The following is a 22,110-nucleotide window of genomic DNA, read 5'->3' on the forward strand; positions in this document are numbered from 1 at the left end:
GGATGCAACAGTCTGCAGCCTTTGGATGTGGATAGCTCCTTCCATTGGAAGGCCAGCATCGATCGGGTGGACCAGAGAGTGCCTCCCACCAAGTTGATGGTCGGGAGAACAAGATGGGAGGAGATGGAGAGGCAGAGAGATTTCGACAGTGAACTCCTTAGTTGACAGCCTGGACTCCCAAAAGTATGGATGTTACTGTGGAGTGATTACATCTGGGAAATTCCTAATTTAATGATCAAACCTCTTGAAGTACTGCATTTGTATGGTCCCTGTCCTGAAAACAAACCTCATAGAGAACGTGGAGCAAAAAATAAACTGCTGGAAGAACTTGGTGAGTTGAGCAGCATCCGTTGAGGCAAAAGGACGGTCGATGTTTTGGATCAAGGCGCTGCATCAGGACTGAGGACATAGAGGGAAGATCGCCAGTATGTGGAAGTGAGAGGGAAGGGTGAGATGGGCTGTCAGGGGATAGGTGGAACTGGATGAGGGGTGGAGGGAGGGATACTGGGCAGATGGAACCAGGTGGAGGAGGGTATAGGAAAGGTGAACCAAGGGAGAAGAAAGCCTGGTAGATGGGTGATGGACAGATGGAATCAGGTGGGGGAAGGATTTGAGGCTCGTTTAAGGAAAAGGAGTGGGGTACCTGAAATTGGAAAGTTCAGTGTTCATAACATAGGTTTGTGGGCTACCCAAGAGGAATATGAGGCTCTGTTCTTCTAGTTTGTATTTGGCCTCACCCTGGCAGTGGATAAGGCCAAAGACAGTCAGTCGGTGTGGGAATGGGAAGGGATATTGAAATGGGGTGCAACTAGAAGCTTAGTACAGCCGTTGCAGACAGAGCACAGGTGCTCCGCAAAGCGCTGGCCTAGTCCAGGCTTGGTCTCACCGATGTAGAGGAGGTCCCATCAGGAGCACCGAATGCAATAGACCAGGTTGGAAGAGGTGCACGTGAATCTCCACCTCGCACGGGAGAGCTGTTGAGGTCCCTGGATGGTGGTGAGGGGGTAGGTGTAGGGACAAGTGTTGCACCTCCTGCGGTTGCAGGGGAAAGTGCCGGGGACAGGGAGGACTGGGTGGGAAGGGACAAGTGGACCAGGGAGTCGGGAAGAGAGCAGTCCCTGTGGAAAGCAGAATGGGAGCGGGTGTGGGGGCTGGAGGGAGAGGGGAAGATGTAGCTGGTGTCACGAACCAGCAACAAAAGAAACACACTGAGCATGATTCAGTGTTAAAAACTATTTTATTAATCACTACTTATGATAATATGTAAAATAAAAGTAAAAATGTTAGTATGTTAGAATTCAAAAATGTTAAACCTTGAACGTTAACCCCTAAAACTAAACTCTTCGTGTGTGTGTGTGTGACAAAGTCCCAAACTCCCAGTTCAGGAATGGTTCTTAAAGTTCGGTTCCACAAGCCATAAGGTGAAACATGAGCAAGGGCTTCTTCAACAACCACCGTTGTCTGAAGATAAGATGTAGATATAGAGAAACATAGAGAGAGTAATTACGAAGTCCAGATGTTCCACGATGGAACCCAAACGACACTTCAGTGTTTACTCGGTAGTGACTTCCTCACCCCGAAAAGCATCCGAATCGTGGTCGTCCACACACAAATATCTGTTTCCTTCTACAGGTCAGCAACAAAGTGAACTCCACCGGATTACTTCCAATTTCCATACATGGATTTCAGTGGCAGACACAGTTATTGTTTCCCATCCATCGATAGAGAAAACTAGCAGGCTGGTGTCTCGCTCGCTCGCTCTCTCTCTATCTTAAAGGGACATTCACTGAGTCCATAACACTGGTGGTGGGATCCTATCGGAAGTGGCGAAAGATAATTTGCTCCATGCAGAGGCTGGTGGGGTGATAGGTGAGGACCAGGGGAATTCTTCTGGGGGGAGGGGAAATGAGAGCAGACATGTGGGAAATGGTGGGAACGGATTCCCAAACTGACCTGTCTATCCTCGGCCTTCTCCATTGCCACCGCGAGGCCAAATGCAAACTAGGAGAACTGGACAAGACCAGACAGGATTTCTTTATTAGTCATATGTACATTGAAACACACAGTGAAATGCATCTTTTGTGTAGTGTTCTGGGGGGCAGCCCGCAAATGTCGCCACACTACCGGCGCCAACATAGCATACCCACAACTTCCTAACCCATATGTCTTTGGAATGTGGGAGGAGACCCACGCAGTCATGAAGAGAATGTACAAACTCCTTACAGACAGTGGCCAAAATTGAACCCGGGTCTCTGGTACTGTATTTGCATTACACTAACCGCTACACTACCATGCCTGCCCTTAGGAATAGTATAGGGAAAAAATAACTAGTGGGAGTTGTCTATAGGCCACCAAATAAGAACATTACAGTGGCACAGGCAATAAGCCAAGAAATGTAGCAGAGGATGTGGAGAGTCTGCAGAAAGATATAGATGGGTTAAGTGAGTGGGCAAGGGTCTGGCAGATGGAGTACAATGTTGGTAAATGCGAGGTCATCCACTTAGGAAGGAAAAATAGAAGATCAGATTATTATTTAAATGGTGAAAGGTTGCAGCATGCTGTTGTGCAGAGGGACTTGTGAGTGCTTGTGCATGAATCGCAAAAGGTTGGTTTGCTGCAACTGCGCAGGGTACTGGTGAGGCCACAGCTACTGTCTGCAGTTTGGGTCTCTTTACTTGAGGAAAGACGTACTGGCTTTGGAGGTGGTGCAGAGGAGGTTCACCAGGTTGATATTCCACTTGGGTAGCCTACAGCCCAATGGAATGAACACTGAATCTTCCAGTTTCAGGTAACTCAGTCTGCTCAGGTTTTTTTTCTCCCTTTCTTCTGTTTCCATCCCTCCCTCCAATACCTAGTCTCATCACCCTCCCCCACCTGGCTCCATCTGCCCAGCACCCCTCCCTCCCCAAAGTCTGGTTCCACCTATCACCTACCAGCCTCTGTCCCATGCCTGCCTCTCACATCTATATATAGGTGATGCTCCCTCTGCACTCTCAAAAAGCACCACTGTTTGTGAAAGAAGCAGCTTGCATGGACAGTCGGATTGCAGATTCTTTATCTGTGAACCACATTTCGGGTTTACTGAGGTTGCCAGGGTCTTGACCCGAAGTGTCGACCAATCCTTTCCTTCCACAGATACTCCTCGACCTGCTGAGTTTTTCCAGCAGTTTACTGTTTGCTCCAGATTCCAACATCTGCAGTTGCTTCTCTCTCCGAGGACCAAACAAAATTACAAAATCTTCTCTGCTCACTTAGTCACTTAATTATTTTTCAAGCTGCTGTGATTTGGTTAATCATTAGGTCATATCTGAAATTAATCCTGCTTGATGCATTTGTATAATGAAAACCTGCACGTGGCTATATTTGGGGGGGAAAAAAGCAGGACCAAAGAATGTTATCAAATTTGATCTCTGAAATATCTTAAAGTGTGCCTTGCCTTGCATATTTACTGGAACAAGGTGTCATTATAGATTTTAATCATATTGGGAATCCTGTTAGCAGTAACAAGATAGTTAATTTCCAGCATATGTAGTTTTTTTTCTCTTGCATGAGACTGTTCACACCGTTTAGAAGATTCTTGGTAGTAAATGAGCAAACAGGAAAGAATGCTAAAAAGGCAGCTTTGATTCTCCTTCCATGGTAATTAACCAAATGGCTCTGGAGAGCTATTTGTAAATCTCATGACCCCTGTGCTGCAGCAAACGTTCTGTTTCCTTTTAACCTCCAGCAGCTCTTTCATGGGTTCCTGGTTGGTGGCTGTTTCTTTTGCCTGCACTGGGCATGTTTTCTAATTACTTTACGCATCACTGCTTTTTTTCTTGAGTACGTGAAAGAAGCAGCTTACGTGTACAGTTTAATTGCACATTCATTGTCTGTGAACCAGGTTTCAGGTTTACTGAGGTTACCAGGGTTAAACAGCAGTGAAGTGCCATATTCGCTGCTCTGTTGTTGGGTGTGCACAGCATGTTAATGTTGAACTAGATTTGTGACAATCCAGTCAGTTGCCAATGGTTTTCAAGTGACCTCAGGTTCAAGCCAAATGTGACAAGTCCTTTTTTATTTTAATGTTGGGGTTGAATGTGACAGGTATTTATTTACTGAAGAGAAGGAATTACACTCAGCATTATAATGTAGGGGAAGGGGGAGATAAATTCTGTCCCTATAACATGATTGGAAATGACCTGACTCATTTTTTGCAAGATGAGTTGCCATTATGTGCGATACTGTGTGAGAGGAGCTTAACAATGGTTCCTGGTGTGGCTTAGTTGCTACTACCTTTTGTCTCTTGAGTTAGAACACTGGGGGTTCAGATCACACTTGTGGAAGGAGAATAAACCCACCAATGTCAGTTTGTCTGACTTCTTAAAGGATGTAAAAGATCCCATGACATCGTTTTGAACAATGCAAGAAAATACTTCTCAGGGCCCCAACCCATATTTAACCCTAAACTCGCTACATCTGGCTATTGTGACATTATTAGATGTGGTATCTTGCTTTGTACAAATTGACTGTCATGTTCCCTGGATTATTAGTGATTCGCTTCACAGTAAAGCTCTTTGGTACATTCTAAGGTCATGAAGGAAGCAATATGATCCAATTTATTATATGTTGAGAAATTTGTTTCCTAGAAATGCCCTTTCCAAATCTCTTCCTTCATCTCAGCACCAAGTTTTCCATTTGGTGATTATTGGTTGGGTACACAACCAAAGATGACTCGTGCTCAAGAGGTCTGATTGTGTTCACGTCCAACATTCATCCACAAGAGTTTTTGGACAGGTAGCAGCTGGAATGGCAGAAACACTCTCTTGCTATTCACCAATCTCAAGGACATGGAAACCAGCCATGTCACCCTGGCTGCTTTGCTTTCTAACTTGGCACAGGGTTGTTCAATTCTGGCCGCTCTCTGTAAGGAGTTTGTATGTTCTCCCTGTGAGTGCGTGGGTTTCCTTCAGGTGTTCTGGTTTCCTCCCACATTCCAAAGATGTACGGGTTAGTAGGTTAACATGCACATAATTGGGCGCCGTGGGCTCGTTGGGCCAGAAAGGGCCCGTTACTGTGCTGTATGAATAAAGTTTTAGATGCTGCCTGACCTGCTGAGTTCCTCCAGCATTTTGTTTGTGTGTGTGTGTGTGTGTGTGTGTGTGTGTGTGTGTGTGTGTTGTATACGTAGCCTCTTCCATTTGTAAGTCTGATTTAGTTATTGTTCTGGTAATGCAGTGGGAGGATTGGTATAATTCTTCATTCAGGAGTGTGTCCCTGAGGAATCTATGTTGCTGAAGAACCCGTGAATGCTGAATTTTCATCATGCCACAGTAAGTCTTTGAGAGCAAGATAAAACCTTGCTTCATTATCAGAGTTATCAGTGTCCAATCCTTACACGATTGCTTGAGATTTGTATTGCAAGAAGTTGTTTCTTTATTTCCATTTGACCTCAGCACTTGGATTTAAATGTGGACCTGCATAGTGTGGATAGGATAATTAACAGGGCTAAAAGACAGAATGAGGTTGCAGTTAAATGATTATGTGCCTAACCAGAATAGATAGATAGATAGATTCTTGGCATTCCTGTAATTTGATTGGAGTTGTAGAACATGTTCCTATGAAGCTATTTAAGTGCTTGACTTGTAATGTTTTGATATTAAATTCCGGTTTTATCTTTATTTTGCTCAGGAGAAAAAGACAGACAGGAAATACAATAGCCCATAATGTCCCCATGTGCTTTACAAGCAACACACTGTTTCTGAAATGTAGCCACAGTTGCAAACTTGAATCGGGAAAGCTGTGCAATATCTTTTGAAGGAGTAGCAAAAAGAAAACCAGCTGGCTCCTCGTGCATACAGTGGGGAGGGGAAATCTACCTTTATATTTGCCATAAATGAAAACTTGTCAGCTCTTCGTAGGGATATAGTTTATGCTCAGCTTCCACCACTCCTGTGCTGGATATTTATATTGGATATGTTTTTAGAATAGGTGCTTTTCTCTGGAGTATGGTATCAGTCTTTGCCTGTTGGCTATTCCAGGCCTTGGCCCTCACTCCTCAAAGAAACAAATAACTATGAAGGAGACACAAGACTCCAATTCACTTGGTCCATCTCTGACACCTCTCTTTCTTGATCTCTCTGTCTCCATCTTGGGAGACGGCTTATCCACTGACATCTACAAATGCTCTAACTCCCACTGTTACCTCGACTACACTTCTTCCCACTCAGTCACTTGCAAGGATGCTATTCCCTTCTCTCAGTTGCTCTGTCTCTGCTGCATCTATTCCCGTGATGAGGGTTTCCACTCCAGGACATCAGAGGTGTCCTCTTTTTTAAATAAACAGGGCTTCCCCTCCTGCTATCAATGCAACCCTCACCTGCATCTCTTCTATTTCCCATACATCTGCCCTCACCCCATCAATCCCCCGACGTAACGGACAGGGTTCACCTTGTCCTCTCCTACCACCCCATGAGCCTGCGCGTCCAACATATCAATCTCTGCAAATTCTGCCATCTCCAACAGGATCTCACCACCAGTTCATCTTCCCCTCCCCTCTCTGCTGTCCGCACTTTCTCCATGACTCCCTTGTCCGCTCATCCCTCTGCACCGATCCCCCTCCAGGCACTTATCCCTGCAACCGCGCTAAGCGTTACACCTGCCCCTACACGTCACCACCATTCAGGGCCCTAAAAAGTCCTTCCAGGTGAGGGAGGTCACTTTGTCGAGCACCTTCGCTCCATCTGCTGTAACAGCCAGGATCTCCTGGTGGCCAGCCATTTTAATTCCACTTCCCATTCCGACGCTGACATGTCTGCCCATGGCCTCCTCTACTGCCAAGTTGGGGCCAAATGCAGATTAGCACCTCATATTCCGCATTGGTAGTCTCCAACCTGACAGTATGAACATCAATTTCTTTAACTTCCAATAACCACTCCCCTCTGTCCCCTCCCTTTGTTTTCCCTTTTATCCCACCAGCCCTGTCACCCCATCTCTTTCCCCTCCCCCACCCTGCCCATCAGCCACACATTCCTCCAGTTCCCCTCCTCGCCTCCTTCCCTTTATTCCATGGTCCACTGTCCTCACCCATCAGATTCCATCTTCTACAGCCCTTTTGTCACTTCTACCTATCACCTCCCAGGTTTTTACATCATTCCCACTCTCCCCATCCCCCCCCCCCCCCCCTCACCTGGATTCACCTATCACCCACCAGCTCTTGCTTCACCCCTCCCCACACCTTTTCTATCCTGGCTCTGGAGATGATATAGTCCAGAAGGTTCTTTGGAAGTCAAGAATGAGGCACAAATCTTGTGGTTACAGCCATCTTATCAGATGTTCTTAACAAAGAAAGGACAGTAAAGCAGTGTGAGCAAGTAACTAGGAGAAACTAACTTGGAGTAACTAACAAAAAACCTGTCTCGTGGTCTGTCTTTATACTGAAAACTGGTTCAAGCTGGATAGCTAAGGGAGTCTTCAGTGACAGGAATGGTCTGTGAAACAACAAGGACAGTCTTGATTTACACTGCCATGACATCTCAGGCTTACAGACAAAGAAACTACAGAAGTACAGAACCAACTGTACTACAAATTACTGAAAATCTACTGAATATTTACAGACAAACAGGTGATTATACAAACATACAAGCATAAAGTTAAACTACAAGAAAAATAACAATTTAGACCCTAATCCAACACTATCTCCCCTCTTCCTTTCCATTCCTGATGAAAGGTCTCGACCTGAGACGTTGACTGTCCCTTTCTCTCCATAGATGCTGCCTGACCCGCTGAGTTCCTCCAGCATTTTGTATGTTGCTCCAAAAAGCTATGTCTTCCATACTTTACAACTTCAGCCTTAGTCAAAGGAACTAAATAGTTATCTCCCAGTGAGATAGTTGAAAGAATATGCATTGGAAATGTTCTATCTGAAATGGATTCAACACTTTCAATGCATGTGAATTGGGTATGTAAAGGTTAATTGCAGGCTCTGTGATATCCTCTAATCTCTTGTGTTGAGCAAACCCTGACATGGTAGAGGAGAGTCAGCCTTGTGTTGCTTAATTTTTAGCTAGTTGTTAAGATTTCTAACACTCTTCATTTGTTCTGCTCATAAAACTGTTACTATGGTCCATTATAAACTGCTGCTTACATAATTAAGTAGTTGTAATAAATATTAACTTTCTATTCACAATTTGCATGCTATAGTCACTCACCTGCATAACCAACAGACCAAGAATTTATGCATCAGTATTTTCCTCATATTAAACTATTCAAAGGACACAATAGGGATTCTTAAAATAAGGACACAATGGGTGGCTGTTTATTCTCTACAAACTATTTCCATTAATTTCTGATGTAATATTTCCATCAAACAACAATGACCTATACTGAGATGCAGCAATATTGACGTATAAATGGCATTTGAAAGAATAATTGGTGTGATTTGTGGCCAAAGTTTCTGCTTTCTCTAAGCCAGCAGATAGTAGTAGGATATCAGTATCCCAAGAGAAGGAACATGACAGATCTCTCTGGGCACTAAGAACCTATAGTTATCCTAAAATGAGGGCTTCAACAATGTCAATCACCCATCTTCCTTGTACTCGCTGACCTGTGTTGACCCTGAGTCTGAAAGGGTCTTAGTTTCAAAAATTTGCATCCCTGCAATCAGATATCTCCATTGCCATGTCTGCCACTCTCCCTTGTTCTCTATAACCTCTTTTTCTGTAAACCTCTGAAGTATTTGCTCTCCACAAATTCTGGCGTATTGTGTATTACTGACTTCAACTGGACAGGAGGTTTATCAAATAAAAATTTGACACCTGACGCACAGAGGTTATCGGGACCTGGGGTGGGTGTGTGTGGTTTATCAAATAAAAATTTGACACCTGACGCACAGAGGTTATCGGGGCCTGGTGTGTGTGTGAGTGATGGAGTTGTATAGCACAGAAATGGGCCCTTTGGCAAGCCAGATCTTTGGGGGGAACCACAGAGAAAATAGAGGGTGCAAATAGAAGCCATTTCAGATTTTATCAAGGCTATGATTTAGTAAATCTACAAGAATAGTCCCACCCAGTCAGACATGCAGCAGAAGCATCTGAGGAGACTGGTGTGATCAAATATCGGAAAGAATACAGATATTGCAACAATTTTTTTTCTTTTAAGGCACAATAACACAAGAAAATTGGTCCAAGAAAGGTATCTCTAAGTGAAAGAAAAAGGTTTATAAAAGTACCATGGGGGAAAAAAAAAGTCTGAGGACAAGGAATATTCTACAGTTCAGCAAATTTGACCAAGACACTGATAAAGAAATGGAAAATATAATACGAGAATAAACTATTGCGAAACATAAAACAGACTGTAAGAAATTCAGTTTGTGAAAAGACCATTTCAGACAAATGTGGGATCCTCTGAGACAGAAATGGGAGAATTTATAATGATGAATAAGGAAGTGGCAGACAAAATCAACTTTTATGGCCATATTCACAGAAGAAGACACAATAACCTCCCAGAAAGCTGAACCAAGGGTCCAATGCAATTGAGGAAGTAGAAGTTAGCACTAGTTAAAAAAAAAAGCTCCTGGAGAAGTTAATGCACTTGAAAAATCTTTGAAAATTCTATAGATCCTGGAATGCTTCCTGCAGATTGGAAGGTAGAAAATGTGACCATAATATTTAAGACAGGAGGGAGAAACCCAAAGTAAGGAGGGAGAGATGGAGAACTGACACCACTAGTGGGCAAAATGCTGGAAACTATGCTGAAGGACGTAATATCAAGGTGCTTAAAAATAATATAGGCAACATCTGTGTTATGGTTATTCAGGCAATGGAAATTTGCCCTTGCAGAATTCACAAATCATTACCCAAAAAATTTGAGGTATGGAATAAAAATCGCTCTCATGGAATTTCTGTGAAAAAATAAACACCTTTCTTTCAACTCGCATTTCTTGACACCTGCACAAATGATGTGGCTTTGCGTTATGGAAAATTGCGATACAGACCATTTTCTAGGAACGCAACAGAGTCAATAAGAATTTATGAATGGGAAATAATACTAGACTAATCTGTTGCAGTTCTTTGAGATATATTTATAGAGCAGGTGAAGGGGAACTAGTGGATGTGGTGTACTTGGATTTTTGGATAAGTGGAGGTTGGTAAATGTTAGAGCATACAGAATTGGGGGTAAACTTGGAAATCTTAAGACAAGATATCTTTATTAGTCACATGTACAACAAAACACACAGTGAAATGCATCTTTTGCATAGTGTTCTGGGGGCAGCCATGTTTCCAGCACAAACATAGCACGCCCACAACTTCCTAACCTGTACATCTTTGGAATGTGGGAGGAATCCAGAGCACCCGGAGGAAATCCACGCAGACATGGGGAGAACGCACAAACTCCTTACAGACAGTGGCTGGAATTGAACCCGGGTCACTGGCGCTGTAGTAGCATTATGCTAACTGCTACACTACCATGCCTGCCCCTGTTACATTTGCTCCTTTGAGATAAATTGTTAATATAGAGTGCATAAGCACTGATCCCTGCAATACGAATTCTGACTTTATTTGACGTTTCGTATCAAAGATATTCCACTGGTCAGAGTTTGAGAAGCACCCGATTCCCACCCTGTTTTCTATCTGTTAACAAACTAATCTCTGAATGCTGTTTCGCTGGTCTCCCCTGAGGGGATCACTGCTAAGTGCAAATCCTGACCCTGGCCCAATAATCATGCGCATATGTTTTCCAGGAGCTGATCTCTGTCCCTGCCGCTCCTTTTAGTCCATTTGAACCACTCCCACTTCAACCTGATCGATGTCGGCTGATATAGCTCAGGGCATGGGTTAAATCACCGTGGTTTTGGACAGCTGAAGACAGAACAAGTATCAGCAAAATAAATGTGAGAGCATCTTTTTCTATGAGAAGGGCTCTGTCCTGCATTTGATTTTATGAAAACTGAAAAAAATATATATCAAAAGAGGGGGTGGAAAAATTACTGCCCATTTAATTTTTTCATGTACTTTCCCTGTATCAATCTAACATCCACTCAAAGAGAAAAGTGCTTTGTTCAGCCCACAGACTGGCTTTAGTCTTTAAATTTATGCTTGCTTAAATGTGGGTGGATGCTAAATTTCCAAAACTCCAGAAGAATAGTGGATTGACGCTGGATTCTAAAGAGATTAAGATACTTGAGAAAGAAATTAGTATGTGTTACACCCCTACTCCAGCCTAAAAGGGCAAACAGCATAATAATTTAGCAGTGGGAAGGTCTGTGACCAATTTGCACACAGATCTGATATTATAGGATGGATTTTTTTTAGACACCCCATACGTACAACAAAACAGTGCTGCCTACAGATGTTAATGAGAAGCTGAGTGCTTGGAGGATCATGTTAACCATGTGCAAGGCAAGCTCCAGGCCTGCTGAGGACCATTTCTTCAGATATTTCAGAGATTATCACCATTAGTTGGTGTTCATTTAGTTTTGTTTTGAAACAAATGCATGTTTTGCATGCATTTGGGAGAAGGAATGCTTCCCCCAAATTTTAGCTGCTGGTAGTTGGGGCTCACCCTGTTGCCTGGTTTAAATCCCCTCGAAGGTAACTGTGGGCAGCCCTTAATTCTCACGAGGCACGCTGCCTGTCAAGGTGCAGCAGGCTATGATGGCTTCCTCAAATATTTAGACCAGCCCCAAGGCTCAATTTCAGGCTGTCTGGAGCAGTGGAGGCTGAGGGGTGACCTGGTAGAGGTATTTAAAATTATGAGGAGGTAGATGGTCAAAATCTTTTTCCCATAGTGGAGGTGGTTAAGACAAAAGGGCATGGGTTTAAGGCAAGAGGGAGGAGGTTTGGAAGGCATTTGAGGGGAATTTGTTCACACAGAGAGTGGTTAGAGTTTTGGAATGTGCTGCCTGAGGAGGAGGTGGAGACAGGTACTCTCACAACATTTAAAAAGCATCTAGACAAGTCCTTGAGCAGAAAACAAACTGCTGGAGGAACTCAGTGAGTCAGGCAGCATCTGTGGATGCAGAGGGATAGTCAAGAATTCAGGACAAGAACCTGCCTCAGAACCTGCACCATACCTGATTTTCAGAGATTCTATAAGTATATTCTAAAAGAGTAACTAGGGCGAGAATAGGACCCCTCAAATTCCAAAATGGACATCCATGTGTGGAACCCCAGGAAACGGGCGAGGTCCTCGGTGAATATTTTTCCTCTGTTTATACCAAGGAGAAAGACGTGAAGACTTCAGAACTTGAGATGGTTAAAGGGGATGTATTTAGGAAAGTCTGCATTACAGCAGAGGAGGTGTTGGATGTCTTAAAACGTATGAAGGTAGATAAATCTCTGGGGCCTGATCAGGTATATCCAAGTACACTCTGGGAAGCTATAGAAGAAATTGCGGGAGCCCTGGCTGAGATATATACATGATCATTAACAACGGGTGAAGTGCCGGAAGACTGGAGGGTGGGTGGCTAATGTTGTGCCTTTATTTAAGAAGGGCTGCAAAGAAAAACCTGGGAACAATAGACCAGTAAGCCTAACATCTGTGGTAGGTGAGTTACTGGAGGGGATTTTGAGAGAGAAGATATGCAGCATTTGGAAAGATGGGTTGATTAGGGATAGTCAGCACAATTTTGTATCTCACGAATTTGACTGAGTTTTTTGAAGAAGTAACCAAGAAGATCGATGAGGCCAGGGCAGTTGACGTGGTCTATATGGACTTAAGGCCTTTAAGGTTCCGCATGGTAGGCTGCTATGGAAAGTTAGATCGCATGGGATCCAGGGAGAGTTAGCTAATTGGATGCTCTATGACTATGATTCCATGGCTTTGCACTTCACTTTAAGGAGCCACACTGTTCATGCTGTACATTTCCTACTTCACGCTGTTCGTGCTTTGGAAGAGACCAAAGATAGGCATTGTCCAAGTTCAACTACGATCTGTGTTTCTCCAGTATGGGAACTTCTTAGGTACATTTGTTAGTTGCTTTTTGTTCCTTTCTGCACATCAGATTAGTATTCAATGAATGTGGGGTTTAGTTTAATGTCAAGAAGACTCCTGCTCTTTGCTAGCTGATCTGGAAATAATATTATGCACTTGGTGAGACACGACATCACTTTCTGCCATTGCAGTCATCTCCACCCACTTGTCAGCTCACTTTAGATGTGGTGTGATTAGCATTTGTTAGAATGGAATAGCCAGAAACAACAGGCTTATCTTGTGCAGCACTGACATATTTACTTCAAATATCTTTGTGTCCCTTTCTCCTTGGGAGGTCGGTCTGAGTGCATGAACTCAGTTGCAAGCAACTTGCTGGAATAATTCTGTTTTTGATTTGAAACTGTATTAATTATCAGTGGTTGTTCTGAAGACATTTTTTTTCCCCGCAGTTGGACTCCAGTCCAAATCCTTGAGATGAAAGACAAACATTTTTTTAATCTGGATTCTTAAGGATTAGGCTATCTACCCTTCACCTAGCTTTAAGACTATGTAATTGACAGGAACAGCATGCAAAGAGCTGTAAATTAGAGCAAACAATACACAAGCCTTACTGGATAATATTTGATTGAGCTCAGACATTAAGAGCCAATGATTCATTTTAAAACAATCCCACATTGGCTAATAAAGTTAGTTGTGGGATAGTTAGGATAGGATGAGAAAAAATTGCTTCTGGAATATGACCCACACAATGTCTTTTGTATCAAACACTCTCCAGGAAATGTAGAGGAATTTGAAACTTCATTCCTGAACACTAGTTGATGTTAGGTCAGTTATTGGAACATAGAACAGTACAGTACAGGAATAAGCCCTTCGGCCCACAATGTCTGTGCCAAACATGATGTGGAATTAAACTAAATCTCTTCTGCCTGTACATGATTCATATTCCTCCACCCTGCATATTCATGAGTCCAACAGCCTTTTAAATGCTACTGTTGCATCTGCTTCCACTACTACTCCTGCCAGCCCATTCCAGGCACCCACCACTCTCTGTGTAATAAAACTTGCCCTTCACATCTCCTTTAAACTCCTCTTCCCCCCCCCCCCCTTTAAATGCATGCCCGCTAGTACTTGACATTTCTACCCTGGGAAAAAGATTCAAGATTCTGTCTACCCTATCTATGCCTGTTATAATCTTATAAATTTCTATCCGTTCTCCCCTCAGCCTCTGATGCTCCAGAGAAAACCCGGGTTTGTCCACTCTCTCCTTATAGCTCATACCCTCTAATCCAGGCAGCATCCTAGTAACCCTCTTCTGCACCCTCTCCAAAGTCTCCACATCCTTCCTGTAATGGGACGACTAGAATTGCACAGAATTTAATTTTAGAATTCTGTTTGATTGAATTTTGTTACCAAGAGGCATTAAGAGATATCGGCCACAGGAATGCCTATTGAGCCTTGATCTCATTCAGCGTTAGAGCATGTTGGGGAGTTAAATGGCTTTCTTCATTTCCTACTTTTACCAATATTTCCACCTGGTTAGATAATCATTTCATGATACATTGACTGACCTTCACCACTGCAGGTGGTGCTGAATCCAGGGCCTTGCGGAACATGCCTTTGGACCTCCAGGGTTGTCTGCTCCCAGTGCTTTGTGAAGGTGTATCAGGAGTGCCTCCAGATGATGCCAGACATCACTCCTTTACCAAGGCTTCAGTGAAACTGTGAACATCCAATGCTATGCCATTCTTTCATGTTTCCTAGCTCAGGTTAAGTTATGGTCATAGAGCCACACAACACGGAAAACAGTCCACATTGATCATCAAGCACTCATTTACACTAAACCTGCAAAAAAAATCACATTTTATTCTCCCCACATGCCCTCAATTCTCCCCAGATTCTACCACACATCTACACTGGGGATAACTTAAAGTGGGCAATTAACCTAAAAACTAGCACGTCTTTGAGTTGTGCAGTGAGGGTGAGTACCTCCTCCAGCCCTGATACAGCTTCCCTTTAAGAGAGGCAGGTGGGCTTTAAGCAGTTCAGGCCAGCACTAACCACTCCCAATACTGAGTCCCTGTTGATGCATTCAGCCAATGAACAGTGCAATGTTTTGCAATCCCCATGCCTGCTTTAGGGGGGCTGTTGAATTTAACCTTCAAGGCCCTCGTTTCTTCAACATATTACTATGTTCCAAGGCACTTCACAAGACCATTATTGAACAAACTATTACAATAAAGCCTTGGGGCGTCACTGGTACATCTAGTAGCGCTGCTGTGTCATATCTCCAATGTTCTGGGTTTGATCCTGACCTTCATTGCTGTCTGTGCAGACTTTGCATGTTCTACCTGTGACGGTGCAGGTTTTGTCTGGTTGCTTGTGTTTCCTCCCCCATCCCAAAGACACACGAGTTGGTAGGTTAATTGGCCCCAGTTGAGTGATAGAATCTTGGGGCGGGTGGGAGGGACCTGAGGTGAATGGGTGAAAATAAAAGGAGGTTAGAGTCATAGCACGATAGCCAAAACAGGTCTCTAAATCTGGGTGACAGAGGAACCCAAGTTAAGTCCAGTCAAGTTTATTGTCTTGTGCACAAGTACAGTGATACAATGAAAGCCTTGCTGCAGCAGCGCAGGCACATAGATACAGACAACACACAGAATATAAATAATGCATAAATTGTCCAAGATAGTGAAGAGAGAAAAGACTGCAAAATCAGGACCTCAGTGCAAAAAAAAGACACAGTCAGAGACAAGTCCATGGTAATGCAAGAGGTGGTCTGTAATGTTCCACACCCCCTCCCCATATCACCTCCAAGCCCAGCGCAAACTATAATCTGCCCTGGTTCATTTAGGAAATGGTGCGAGGTGGTACACAACACGGAGAAAAAGAGGATAATGTTGACGGAGAAGGAAGGAAGCAAGCCATTCAACTTTGAATCAAATAGAAGTCTATTGACGGATGCTTGAATATGCTTGAATACTGAACTGAGTGTGCTGTGTTGTGAAACTGTAACTTCAAGTTACAAGGAGCCAGGGTTGATTTCTTTTAACTGGACTGTGCTGATTGAAGTGAAAAGAATAATGTGCTTTGACTGATTGTTGAAGAAGGATTTAGAATGAGCTGCATCAGCTGCCGTTTTCATGGTGTGATTACGCTGCTTCAGCCATTGAACAGGAAAAAAAAACTGTGCAGGCAGAAGAGACTTATTCCCAGTGCAGCCATATGTGTGATGAGCACAAAGGTACTTTAACAGGTGGTGGCAAACAGAGGGTAAATCGGTTAAAAATGATCACTCAAAGAGCTCTCGGTGTCTGGTGCCTAGCAAGAGGTTCCATGTAGAAATGGTTAGGTTTACCTTAGATTTTCTGATGCCTTGAGTGCTATTCCATTCTCCTCCTCCTCCACCCCCCACAACCCAGCTCCTTCACGTAGCTTTCTCTGGCTTCACTGGCATCTAATAACTTCTCCCTCACCCCCCATCTCCGGCATTAGAAACAATACGGCACAGGAACAGGCCCTTCAGCCCACAATATCTGTGCTGACCATGATGCCGATTTAAACTGCATATCTGCTTGCATTTAGTCTATATCCCTCAGTTCCCTGCCTATTCGTATGCCTGTCTAAATGTCTTTTAACATTCATGTGCCGATCTAAGTGCCTCTTAAGTGACAACACTTTGCTAATTTTAACATCCATGCAACCCAGTTAACCTTATATTTTAGAGTCATGGAGTACTACAGCACAGAAACAGGCCCTTTGGCCCATCCAGTGCATGCTGACCTGATCTTCTGCCTAGTCCCATCTGTCTGCACCCAAACCATTATCTCTCCAAACCCCTCCCATCCATGTACCTGTCCAAACCTCTCTTAAATGTTACAGTTGAACCCACATCTACCACTCATTCCACACTCACACCACCCTTTGGGTGAAGTTGTTCCCCCTCAGATTCCCCTTAAATATTTCACCTTTCACCCTAAACCTATGTCCTCCAGTTCTAGTCTCACCCAACCTGAGGGGAAAAAGCCTGCATGCATTCACCCTATCTATACCCCTCATAATTTTGTATACCTCTATCAGATCTCTCTTCATTCTCCTGCACTCCAGGGAATAAAGTCCTAACCTATTCGATCTTGCCCTATAACCCAGGTCCTCGAGTCCCAGCAACATCCTTGTAAATTTTCTCTGCACTTTTATGCTTATTGATATATTTCCTGTAGGTAGGCGACCAGAACGGCACACAATACTCCAAATTCAGTTTCACCAATGTCTTGTACAACTTCAACATAACATCCCAACTCCTGTACTCAATGCCCTGATTTATGAAAGCCAAAGTGCCAAAAGCTCCCTTTTCAACCCTATCTACCTGTGACATCACTTTCAACGAACTACGGATCTGTATTCCCAGGTCACGTTGTTCTAGCGCACACCTCAGAGCCCTACCATTCACTGTGTAAGTCTTACCCTGGTTTGTTCTCCCAAAGTGCATCACCTCGCACTAATCTGCATGAAACTCCATCTGCCAGTTTTCAGCCCATTTTCCTATCCTGTCAAGATCATGATTTTTCTACTGTTATATAACTTTTGTGTCCATTTTATTTGAAATAGGTTCTTCTCTATCAGAGAGTCTTTCCCTGACCACCTTTTCCTTATTTGCTTCCAAAGCTGAACAGGATGCTTGGTTACTTGTTTAGCCTGAGGCCAGTTCTTTCAGTAGATAGTATTCCTGATAGAAAAGCCTATCTTCCCAACATATGATAAACTGGCTGATTACCCATGGTGTTGAGCATTTGGGGGGGGGGGGGGGGGGGGGAATATCATTGTTGAAGTAGATTCCAAACCAGACTGGGTTAGAACGTAGGGGATGGTATAACTGAGGGTTTTGGGAGCTCTGTAGTGATGGAGGCAAGATGGCGCAGGTGGAGTTAAGGGGCAAATGAGATAGACCATGCAAAAGGTGACAGAGAGGAGACATTAAAGCAGAATTAGGGACCCAACAGAGAGCCTGTTGCATGAACAGGGCATGGAAGAGGCTGGAGGGTACTGGGGAGAAGGGAGGAGAAGTACTGTTAAAGGTTTAGACAGGATACTGTGAAGGGGGGTGGGGTGAGGGGTGAGATGTGAGAGGGAGAAGGCTGCCGAGAGAATTAAGGAAGGAGTTAGAAAGAAAAAGGGGAAAAACATAAAGACACAATATGACGATTGGTAGGGCAGGGAGAGTGGAGAGGCAGGATTGGGTGTCAGAGATGGTGGAGGCAATTGCTGAGAAATTTTACAGGTCTAATAGACCCAAGATGATGGTTGGAGGGGCAGGAAGAACAGAGGCGAGAATGGGAATTGGGTGTAATAGGGAGTGGCAGTAAAGCATGCAGCTTGTGCTATAAAAATGGCAGGAAAACAATTGTTTTGATTGTGGGCTTGTGGCTTCAATTATCACTGGCACCTGATTATCCTTGACAAATGATCTTGGTGTGAAGATTTATAGAGAAGGAGGCTACTCTGCCCATTGAGCCTATGCCAGCTCTGAGCAAAACATCAATCCCATTCCTCCACCTATTTTCCTGTAACCTATTCCCTCATATACCCAGCAGCACCTTCCTGATTCTCCCTATACCCTCTTACACAAGCAACAGTTCAGAGTGATTAATTAACCTTCAGCCAGCATGTCTTTAGGATGTGGGATGAATCTGGAGCAGCGGGAGGAAACCCACACAGTCAAAGGGAGAACGTGCAAACTCCATGTGACATTGGAGTCAGGAATGAAGCTGGTTCACTGGATTTGTAGTTCACCATGAAGGCAGGCACGGTAGTGTAGCGTTTAGCACAATGCTTTAACAGCACCAGCGACCCAGGTTCAATTCCTGCTGCTGTCTTTAAGGAGTTTGTACGTTCTCCCCATGTCTGCGTGGGTTTCCTCTGGGTGCTCCGGTTTCCCCCCACATTCCAAAGACATACGGGTTAGGAAGTTGTGGGCATGCTATGTTCATACCGGAAGCGTGGTGACACTTGTGGGCTGCCCCCAGAACACTCTCTGCAAAGATGTTTCGATGTACACGTGACTAATAAAGATATCTTATCTCTTGAGAGACAGCAGCATTTCCAATTGCACCATTGTGCTAAACAGGAGAGACGAGTTAAAAAACACCACAACAGCTCGGGGGTTTAAATTCAGTTTTGGAACTAAACTTTTGTACAAGTAATTTGACCAAAAACCAATTTGTTGGATTATTGTTTAAAACCCCCCCTAATGACCCACAGAGAAGGAACGCTACCATCCCTCACCAGACTGGTCTGTATGTGACTTCAAATCCAGAACAGTGTAGCTGTTTCTTTAACAAGCCATTCTGGTGATATGCAATGAGGCTTCCCAGTAACACTCTGAGAATATATAAATAAAAACTTTCCGCTGAGGTCATCGGGACTCACTTCTTTGTTTGGACTCTGGACAGCATTTGACTTATTCTTGGCATTTCTTCACGCAACCCAGTTCTGAAAGCAAAGCTAGGCTTATTTTATTGTGTCTTGCGGTTAAAACCACGGCAGCCTTTTGTTAATGAGTATATTTAGAAGTTCCAGGGAGTGTGCCCTTGGTTTGTCCATGCAGAGGTAGAGGATCCTTCACTTGGATTAGTTTCCTACAGCGTGTGAACCTTTCTGATTTCCGCCTGCATGGTAACCCAGGACCTGGTGCGTCTGCATTTCATTTTACTTGGATCACTTCAAAATCTGCTGTGAGGTCGAAGCGTTCCCCCAGGTAATGACTGGGCTGACATCTGCTCTCAGAGGGTGCTTTTTGAAGCTTGCCTTTAAAAATGTCATTTAGCTTACAAAAAAACAAGATGTCCACCAAAGGCCCAAAAAAACTTCCTTTTGATCATTTCAGTGAAAATATTGATCTAAGTAAGTAATAGGGTTTCTTGGCTCACATTCACAGCAATATTTTTGACAGGGAAAGTTTATCCAGTGGTAATGAAGGCTTTGTTGAGGCCCCTCTGACTGCCCTCGCACCTTCTACAATCCATATTCTCTCTCACCACGTCCTGCTCACACCTCCCCCCTTCCCCTACTGATCCATCCTGGACCCAGGTCTGGTTGTGGCTCACTTTTAAAATTCTCGCCTTTCTCCAATTCTATCATGGCCATTCCCCCTCCCTATCACCGTAACCTACTGTCCCTACCACCCTCTGTGATTTATTTATTTGTGTGTCACATGTACATCAAAACAATGAAATGCATCTTTTTGCATTACTGAGAATGTGCTGGGGGCAGCCTGCAAGTGTCGCCACTCTTCCGGCACCGACATAGCTCCTAACCTGTACGTCTTTAGAGATTTCTACTCCACCATAAGACGTAGGAGTAGAATTAGACTATTCGGCCCTTCAAATGTGCTCCGCCATTTGATCATGGCTGATTTATTTTTCCCTGTCAACCCCATTCTCCGGCCTTCTCCCCGTAACCTTTGATAGCCTTACTAATCAAGAACCCATCAACCTCCGCTTTAAATATACCCAATGTCTTGGCCTCCACAGCAGTTTGCAGCAATGAATTCCACAGATTCACCACTCTCTGGCTAAGGAAATTCCTCCTCATCTCTGCTGTAAAGAGACGTCCTTCTATTCTGAGGCTGTGGCCTCTGGTCCTAAACTGTCCCACTACTGGAAACATCCTCTCCAAGACCACTCTATCCAGGCCTTTCAATATTTGGTAGGTTTCAATGAGATCCCCCTCATCCTTCTAAACTCCAGTGAGTACAGGCCCAGAACCATCAAACACTCCTCATACATTAACCCTTTCATTCCCAGGATCATTTTTATGAACCTCTTCTGGACCCTCTCCAATACCAGCACATCCTTCCTTAGATACGGGGCCCAAAACTGCTCACAGTACTCCAAATGTGGTCTGACCAATGCCCTATAAAGCCTCAGCATTACATTCTTGCTTTTATATTCTAGTCCTCTCGAAATGAATGCTAACAATGCATTTGCCTTTCTTACTACCGATTCAACCTGCAAACTTTAGGAAATCCTGTACTAGGACTCCAAAGTCCCTTTGTACCTCTGATTTCTGAATTTGCTCCCAGTTTAGAAAATAGTCTACACCTTTATTCCTTCTACCAAAGTGCATGACCGTACACTTCCCTAAGCTGTATTCCATCTGCTACTTCTTTGTCCATTCTCCCAACCCGTCCAAGTCCTTCTGCAGACTCCCTGCTTCCTCAACACTACCTGCCCCTCCACCCGTCTTTGTCATCCACAAACTTGGCCACAAAGCCATCAATTCCATCATCCAGATCATTAATATACAACATGAAAAGTAGCAGACCCAACACCGACCCCTGTGGAACACCACTAGTCACTGGCAGCCAACCAGAAAAGGACCCCCTCATCCTCACTCTTTGCCTTCTGCTAGTCGGCCAATCTTCTACCCATGCTAGTACTTTACTGTAATACCATGGGCTCCTATCTTGTTTAGCAGTCTCATGTGTGGCACCTTGTCAAAAGCGTTCTGAAAATCCAAGTAAACAACATCCACTGACTCTCATTTGTCTATCCTGCCTGTTACTTCCTTAAAGAATTCCAACAGATTTGTCAGGCAAGATTGCCCCTGAAGGAAACCATGCTGACTTTGGCCTATGTTATCATGAGCTTCCAAGTACCCCGAAACATCATCTTTAATGATGGACTCTAACATCTTACCAACCACTGAAGTCAGGCTAACTGGCCTATAATTTCCTGTCTTTTACTTAAAAAGTGGAGTGACATTTGCGATTTTCCAGTCCTACAGAACCATTCCTGACTAGTGATTCTTGAAAGATCACTACTAATGCTTCCACAATCTCTTCAGCTACCTCTTTCAGAAACATGGGGTGTAGTCCATCTGGTCCAGGAGACTTGTCTGCCTTCAGACCTTTCATTTTCCCAAGCACCTTCTCCTTATTAATAGGGACTACACTCACTTCTGCCCCCTGACTCTCTCGAATTTCTGGCATGTTGCTGGCGTCTTCCACAGTGAAGACTGACGCAAAATACTTATTCAGTTTGGCTGCCATTTCTTTGTTCCCCGTTACTACTTCTCCAGCGTCATTTTTCAGTGGTCCAATGTCCACTCTTGCCTCTCTTTCACTCTATCTGGAAAAAACCTTTGGTATCCTCTTTTATATTATTGGCTAGCTTACATTCATATTTCATCTTTTCTCTCCTT

The 22,110-nt window shown here is 43.9% G+C and overlaps 1 protein-coding gene across 1 annotated transcript in view; it reads left to right on the top strand.

Annotated features, from left to right (window-relative positions):
• Window positions 1–22,110, top strand: part of lama1 (laminin, alpha 1) — a 274,266-nt gene that overhangs the window by 53,134 nt on the left and 199,022 nt on the right. The gene's annotated exons all lie outside the window — the stretch shown is intronic.

The sequence above is a fragment of the Pristis pectinata genome, chromosome 9 (genome assembly GCF_009764475.1).
Source record: "Pristis pectinata isolate sPriPec2 chromosome 9, sPriPec2.1.pri, whole genome shotgun sequence".
Taxonomy (NCBI): Eukaryota; Metazoa; Chordata; class Chondrichthyes; order Rhinopristiformes; family Pristidae; genus Pristis; species Pristis pectinata.